The 8,614-nt window shown below is 44.4% G+C and overlaps 1 long non-coding RNA gene across 1 annotated transcript in view; it reads left to right on the top strand.

The window, feature by feature from the left end:
• The window catches only part of LOC145406081 (uncharacterized), a 30,563-nt gene extending 24,478 nt beyond the window's left edge, over positions 1-6,085 (top strand). The window contains exon 5 of the long non-coding RNA XR_013898501.1: positions 5,778-6,085. This is a non-coding gene — a long non-coding RNA (uncharacterized LOC145406081). The remainder of the gene's footprint in view (positions 1-5,777) is intronic.
• The last annotated feature ends 2,529 nt before the right edge of the window (positions 6,086-8,614 follow it).

Here is an 8,614-nt window from a genome sequence, read left to right on the forward strand (position 1 = left end):
GTAAGTACTTATAAAATAATGTAAGTCATAAAGATGCCCAAGTAAAAAAAATGTGAATAGATGAAGTCTGTGAAACAGATACAGCTGTATCATAAAATACTATAACGGATTTATTTACAATGTTTCACATTTTTTCATCTTTGGCATCTTTATGAATGTGGTTAGGGGACAAGGTGGCTCAGTGGTAGAGCGCTTGACTCGAGATTGCGCCCTGCCCAAGTAGCTGCCTTGCTGGGAGAGGTAGTACCATGGTAGATCATATAGCCCTGCTAGGTGATGGCAGACATCACCCAGCAGGGCTGTATGATCTCTCAAGGTCTACCACGGGGAATTAACTCGTGTCTGAATGTGACTAATTGTAAATAAAATGTTAATAAAGTATTTTTTTGATAGGTTTGTATTTATGAACCTTCAGTAGGACCCCTAGACACCAGAGATCAAACTTGCAGGGTGGACTGCACCAGGATGTTTGAGAATTTTCGAGTGAAAAATTGGTATTTATAAAGATTTTTAAGGGGATATTTATAAAGATTCTTAAGGTTCTTTATAAATTTGACTAAGTCATATTTATAAAGACCTTCCATATTTATAAATATTTTTAACTTAAGAATCTTTATAAATATGACTTAAGTCAAATTTATAAATAACATTAAGAATCTTTATAAATATGACTTAAGTCAAATTTATAAATAACATTAAGAATCTTTATAAATATCCCCTTAATAATCTTTATAAATACCGATTTTTCACTCGAAAATTTTCAAACATCCTGGTGCAGTCCACCCTGCAAGTTTGATCTCTGGTGTCTAGTCCTACTGAAGGTTCATAAATACAAACCTATCAAAAAAATACTTTATTAACATTTTATTTACAATTAGTCACATTCAGACACGAGTTAATTCCCCGTGGTAGACCTTGATAGATCATACAGCCCTGCTAGGTGATGTCTGCCATCACCTAGCAGGGCTATATGATCTACCAAGGTACTACCTCTCCCAGCAAGGCAGCTACTTGGGCAGGGCGCAATCTCGAGTCAAGCACTCTACCACTGAGCCACCTTGTCCCCTAACCACATTCATAAAAAATGCCAAAGATGAAAAATGTGAAACATTGTAAATAAATCCGTTATAGTATTTTATGATACAGCTGTATCTGTTTCACAGACTTCGTCTATTCACATTTTTTTTTACTTGGGCATCATTATGACTTACATTATTTTATAAGTACTTACGAACCTAGAGATGCAACGTGTCGTACAAATTATTGCATTCACATATAATCGGTATCAATATAAACACATCACAAGTATATGAAGAATGGTTATTGATATAATTTGGGACATTTAAATACACCCTAACTTTTATTAGACACCTTGATAACTCTTTGAAGGGCGTTTTAAAGGGTGTAAGTGAGGTGTAAGCGAAGGAGAGGGCGTATAGATCGGGGGAGGAGGGGAACAGGTGGGGGAAAGGGTGTATAGATGGGAGGAAGACGTGTACAGGGGAGGCAGGAAGTGACATAGGTGGGGGGGAGGGGGAGACAGGTGAGGGGGAAGGAAACATATAGATGAAGGGGGGGAAGGGATTGTATAGGTGAGGGGAAGGGGTTGTATAGGTGAGGGGGAGGGTATGTATAGGTGAGGGGGAAGGAGTGTTCAGGTGGGGGGGGGGCATACAAGTGTATTCACATTTTTTTACTTGGGCATCTTTATGGCTTAAATTTATAAATACTTATGAATCTACAGATGCAACTTGTCATACAAATTATTGCATTCACATAATCTGTATCAATATAAACAAGTGTATGAAGATTGGTTACTGATATAATTTGGGACATTTAAAAATACCCTAACTTTATTAAAGATATATTGATAACCATTTTAAAGGGTGTAAGTGAAGGACAGGGCATATAAGTAGGGGAGGGGGTGAACAGGTGGGGAAAGGGGTGTATAGGTGGGGAAGGGGTGTATAAGTGAGGAGGAAGGTGTAGGTAAGGGGAAGGAGTGCATAGATGAGGCGGGAAGGGGTATAGAAGGGGAGGAGGAGACTGATGAGGAGGGAGGCAGCATACAGGTGAAGGGGGGATGTGATGTATAGGTGAGAGGGGAGTGGGTGTACAGGTGGGGGGAGGGGGCATACAGGTGGAAGTGGAGGTGGCATACAGGTGGGGGAGAAGTAGGCATGAGGGTGGAGGGGGGAGGTGACGTGAAGGTGGGGGTAGATGGCGTGAAACTGGGGGGGGAGATGGCGTGAAGCTGGGGAGGAGGGGGCATGTTGGTGGGGGGAGGGGGATATGTAGGTGGAAAGATAAGGGGCATGTTGGTGGGGGAGCGAGCGTGTAGGTGGGGGGGGGGGAGTGTATAGGTGAGGGGAAGGGCATGTAGATGGGGGGAGGGGGCATGTAGATGGGGGGAAGGGATGTGTAGGTGGGATGGAGGGGGGGAGGAGTAAGGAGATGGAGGAGGAGGAGGGGGAAAGAGTTGCAAGAAGAGGAGGAGGAGGGGGAAAGAGTTGCAAGAAGAGGAGGGGGGGGGGAAGAGCTGGAAGAAGAGGAGGAGGGAGAAAGAGTTGGAAGAAGAGCAGGAGGGGGAAAGAGTTGGAAGAGAAGGAGGAGGGGGAGAGGAAGAGCTGGGAAGAGAAGAGTTGGAGGGGGGACAAACGTTGGACGTGACAAGAGAGATACAGATGGTAGTGACAAAGGAGGAGGTACAGGGAGGAAGAAAAGTGGAGGGAGGTAGGAATGAGGAAGGGGGAAGGAGACAGAAATGTGGAAGGAAAACAGAGGGTTAAAAGAAGGGAGAAGGGGGAAATAGAAATAGGGAGGGAAGCAAGAGGAATAGTGAAGAAAGAAAGGAGGGTGAGTGGAGACAAGAGGAGGGAGGAGGAAGAATGGGGGAAGGCGAGGAAGGACCAGGGAGGATGTAGGAGGGAACGGAAGTTGGGAAGCTGAGGTGGTAGTAAAGAGGATGGATGATGGAAGTAGGGAGAGGAAATAAGGGAGGTGAGATGCAGGTTATGTGGAGGAGTGGTGGTGGGGGGGTACATAAGTAGTCATACATTTACAAAATAATTCAGATATAAGAACAAACTGTGTACAATCTGTCCAAAAGGCATCTCTATCTCAAACATTTCCGTCATTACACTTTGAGAAAAAAAAAAAATTATCCTGTGACTACATAAATGATTACAGCTGCTTGTTTAGTGTATCATAAATAGTGAATTTTATACAAATCCATTCAAAAATATTTGCCTTGATGCACTGTAAAAATACTACTTGTGAAACCATCAAGGGGCTGACAATACTTTTTGGAAAGTGGACAGTAATACAAAACGTCAGGTAGTAGCACTGCTCAACGTCTATAATTCAGAAACTCGTTCCTAATCTTCTGAGGGTTTTGTTTGCCTGTACACATGGCAATACTAGGTTTTGAAAGACATTGCTTATTGTGTTATCATTAAACATAATGACCTGCCCTGATGAAAATGTATAAGCTGATATTTTTAACTAATCTTACTAATATGAGGCACCTTGTTAGATTAAGTAAATATGTTTTGCTATCATGGAAGGTTGATTTAGACCAGTGTGGCACCCATACCCCCTCCCACCCACATAATTATATCCTTTCCACCACCATGTTTCCACCCATTCTCCCCATATGACCTCACCATCTAAGCATGCTCTAACCATATTAGAACACTTCCTGCACTTCTTTCATGGATCACAGTACTTCTCATCCTAGGCATTCAATGCACTCTGCATACATTCCTATAAGGGGTAATGAAGATGGTCAGGGTGGAGGTTAGGTAGCAAAGCAGAGGGAGGAATGAGTCAGGAAGGCATAAGGGGGTAAGAGAGGTAGCAGAGAGGAGGTGAAGCAAGGAGCAGGTAAGGATGGGAATAGGTTTGTTATGTAGGTAGGGTGGGGGTGAGGCAGGCTGGCAGGTAAGCATGAGACAGGATGGTAGGATGAGGGTGAAGCAGGAAGGGATGGAGGGGATGAGGCATGAAGGCTGCGAGGGAGCAAGGCGCGGGATGCAAGGGGGGTGGTCAAGCAGGAAGGACTGAGGGGGTCATGTAGGATAGCAGGGAGGGGAAGGTATGGCAGGGGGGGAGGTAAGGCAGGATGGCAGGGAGAAAGGTGAGGCAGGATGGTAGGGAAGGAGGTGAGGCAGCATGGAAAGAGGGGAGGTGAAGCAGGATAGAAGGAAAAATGAGGCAGGATAGCACAGGGAGGAGACAGGATGGCACAGGGGGAGTAGGCAAGATGGCACAGGGGGAGTAGACAGGATGGCACAAGGGGAGGAGGCAGGATGGCACAAGGGGGGCAAGTAGGATGGCAAGGGAGATGAGACAGGGTGACAAGGGGCATGAGACAGGATGACATGGGGAGGGGGAGTGAGGCAGGATGGCAGTGAGAAGGGATGGCAAAGGGGGGTGAGGAAGAATGGGAAGGGAGGTAAGGCAGAATGGCAGGGAGGAATGAGGCAGGATGGCAGGAAGGGGTGAGACAGAAAGGTGGTGAGGCGGGATGACAGGACAGCAAGGTGGCTGAGAGAGGGTGAGATGGGATGGCTGAGTGGGGTTGAGGCAGGATGCCTGGGATGGGGTGAGGCAGGTGGGCAGGAAGGGGATGAGGTAGGTGGGCTGGAAGGGGGTAAGGTAGGTGGGGTGGAAGGGAGTGAGGTAGGTGGGCTGGAAGGGGGTGAGGCATGTGGGCAGGAAGGGTGAGACAGGTAGGGAGGGAGGGGTAAGGCATAGAGAAAGAATTGAAAGGAAGAACTGCAGAAGGCATGGAATGAAGGTGTTAGGCAGGAAGGAGGTGAGGCAGGCTTGTAAGAAGGGAGGGAGAAAAGGAGAGGAGGCAGGCATCTGGGACGGGAGGGGTGATGCACGAGAAGAGGGAGAAAGCCAGCCAGAAAAGGTTGGAAGCAGGAAGTGGGGCAGGCAAGGAGGGAGGGGGTGAGGCAGGAAGACATGAAGGAAGGGGGCAGGGGCAGACCTGGAAAGGGAGGAAGATGGTAGGGACAAAAGGTCAGGATGATACTAACAACACAAACAACAAAATGAAAATAATCATCATCATGACCTCCGTCTCCCTGCTAATAAAGTGATGTCTAGAAAGTATGGAAATGCAAAACATAAGGGATGCACTAGTCAACAATATGCCAAGATAATGGCCCAACCATTAAATCAACAGTCATGCCCCTGGAATAAATCACCAATCATGCCCCTGGAATAAATCACCATTCAAGCCCCTGGAATCAATCACCATTAAAACCCCTGGAATCAATCACAATTCATGCCCCTGGAATCAATCACCATTCATGCCCCTGGATTTCTGACTATAACACAGACCTAACCAACTGCACATTTATGCACAGATGTGTTTAATAGTATCTAAGAGATTATAAACCCAATGCCTATTATAAAAAAAGGGGGGGGGGGGCAAACCCTTGTCACGTGCTCTCCCATACAAAATTCATCTAACGATCTTTAACCCGTCAGTTCTCAAGAATCCCTTTCCGTAACTTAATTTATTATACAGAGCAGCCACATACATCCTCCTCCTTTGCATACCATTCCTCCTCCCATCTTAAATTTAAGTTGCATTTGGTATGGATCACCTTAGTCATAATTTTATACATAAGCCAAATATTTATTATTATTATTATTATTGAGAAATTAAGGCACTCCAATCGAACTGTGCCAGTGCAGGTTTATATCCAAGGGATAGTTAGGGTTTACTACTCACGTAATGCCACTCAGGGACGAGTGAGGCTGGTCACTCTCATCTTAGTTTAGGACCAACTTGCCTGCGCTCCTCATGAGGAAGCATAGGATTGGATGATGGATGGATGGATGATTATTATTATGAAAGGGTGGTCATTCTTTCCTTGTCCTTCTGCCTACGGGTGACTTTACATTCCCTCTTCTGTCTTTCTTTCCTTCATTCTTTCCACTTCCTTCAGCCTGTGGGTGACTCTACACTGAATGACAGGCCAAATGGTTTCCTGTGCACCAGGAAACCATTTACTATGCTGGGTGGTAACCATATAAACAAATTTTGGCACCTGGTGGTTTAGTGGGTAATTATTGCGCTCCAATCGGATTGAGCCGGTGAAGGTTTATATCCAAGGGGTGGTTGGGGTTGATTGCTCATGTAATGCCACTCAGGGATGAATGAGGCTGGTCACTATCTTAAATGTCGGGACCAACTGCCTAGCCCCGGGCTCCTACGCTCCTCATGGGACAATGTAGGATTGGATGATGGATGGATGAATGGGAGGTGGAGGAAAGATTTAGGAAGTGGAGAGATAGCATGGGGCACAAAGACTTAGGAGTAAATGCAGATAAAACAAAAGTGATAGCATCTAGGGCTGGTGGTAGTACTGTCAAAATGGAGAGTGGCCATGTGCAATCTGCCACAATTAAGGCTGTGGGAAGTAATTCCATCTCGTGCAGTGTTTGTGATAAGCAGGTGCATAAGAGATGCAGTGGTACTAAAGGAAGACTGCGTGATAATGCTTATTTCATGTGTGCGGTGTGTCGGGGAGCGCATGTGGAGATTGTCATGTGTGAAAGCACTGATCTTGCTGGTACGTCTTGAGTGTGTGGAAGAGTTTTGTTATTTGAGAGACATGTTATGTGCTGGTGGGTCTGAAGCTAACTCTGCGGCAGTGAGGAATGGTTGGAAGAAGTTGACAGAGCTGTTGCCTCTTCTGACACTGAGAGGGCTCTCCCTCCGTGCTAAGGGATCTTTGTATGCTGCACGTGTCTGGAGTGTAATGCTGTATGATAGTGAGACCTGGCCCGTAAAGGAAGAGGATATTTGCAGGCTCAAATATACAGAAATGACAATGATTAGGCGGATATGCAATGCATCCTTGAGCATGAGGCCTGGGGTGGACTAGGTTTATGATAAAAGAGTTGAGAGGTAGCATGGGAATTGAGCATCTTGGTGTTGTGATGAGGAGAGGTACACTGAGATTATCTGGGCATGTGGAGAGGATGGGGGATGATAACTGGGTGCACAAAGTGAGAAGTGTTGACGTTAGGGGTAGTGTTGCAAGATGCAGACCGAAAAAGACCTGAGACGAGGTCACTGACTGTGACCTCAGGGATGAGGGACTGAATAGGGAAGATGCCAGAGATTGAACAGCATGGAGAATCACTATTAGGTGACCAAGACCAACGCATGCAAGCATGTTTGTTTGGCTGCATAGCCAGACATGTGGCATCAGAAAAACTTTTGTACTTTGTCAAGATGGCTTCCATGGTGTTATTCATTCAGCAAATTATGAACTACATTCTTCTTAGTTCCAAAGAATAGTTTTAAGAGTATATATACTGAAATACTGACCCTAACTTGAGCTGTCACACTACATATTTATGCTGTTAACGGTTGACTTCCTCAGCAAAACAATTACCTTCCCTGCAAGGAACTATCCAAGTACTACTGACAATGCTGGGTAGTGAAGCTGGTACTACAGACTGTTATTATCCTCTAAGTAACTACCGACACCATCTCATGGCATTATGGGATATTTATGAATCTCAACAATACAACCTTACTTCGACTGGATGCCACCAATAACATACTCATTACCGGTTCATACCTCAGACTTCCCAATTACTCTCCTCAAATAGCACACTGGGAAAAAGATATGCTGACTGTAGATAATGTCCACATTATTACCTTTAAATAGAAATTTAAAAAGTAATGGAAATAATGCTCAAAATACTGAAGACCCTCGATAAACCAGATATCGGATTTAAGACACTACAATGCCACCGAACTTCCGTCGGCTATGGTGATCAATGACCATTCAACAGGGCACAATGGGTCACAATACATGTGTTTCCTACTTTTTCTACCCCCACAAGGATATGAAATAAACTGCAACAGGGTGAAATTATGGGCCAAGTTAATATAAAATAGGTATAGTTTTCATTTTTACTACTAGAAAATGCTATTGTGCTTTTTTTTTTTCCCCTCAAACATGTGCTTGAAATCCCACCTCAGGGGGACCATCGTATATAATGGATTTTTGCCTTTATCAAATCAGGCTTCCCCCCCCAATTAGTCTGTTATAATGAAAGACTATGTTAAAAAAGCAAGTGAAATGGATAATCTATTCATAAAATTTGCCTCCTGATGCTGAACTGAAATACTAACACAAGGTAACACTTATCAGTATTTATACATCACCAAATGCACTAATTTATATTCTGTGGTTGTTTTCAGTGTGGTAATATCAACGACATCATTTCAGTAAAGACACACCATTGTACAGTTCCTATCTAATGAATATTAAATATGTCAATGGTGGCAGTCCCCCGACTTAGGGCAGGTTGGATTGTCTTCGAGCAACATGGCATCACTTCTGTTTTGTTTGAAATTGTATGAATATTCAATGACTTCAGCAGCAGCTTTCAAACCACCCTTGAGGAATGTTGGGCTTTGGACAGTATCGTATGAAACTGTTTGACACTATGATTTTGTATAAAATTGTGTGACCATGATGTGACAGTAGAGAACTCATTATCGTTAATATATAGCCTTTTTTCTGACCCTATTCATATACATTCTCTACATGTGACCATACCATTTAAG

This window comes from Coenobita brevimanus, chromosome 69, assembly GCF_032717465.1.
Source record: "Coenobita brevimanus isolate Jiangsu-jjx chromosome 69, ASM3271746v2, whole genome shotgun sequence".
NCBI classification, from domain to species: Eukaryota; Metazoa; Arthropoda; class Malacostraca; order Decapoda; family Coenobitidae; genus Coenobita; species Coenobita brevimanus.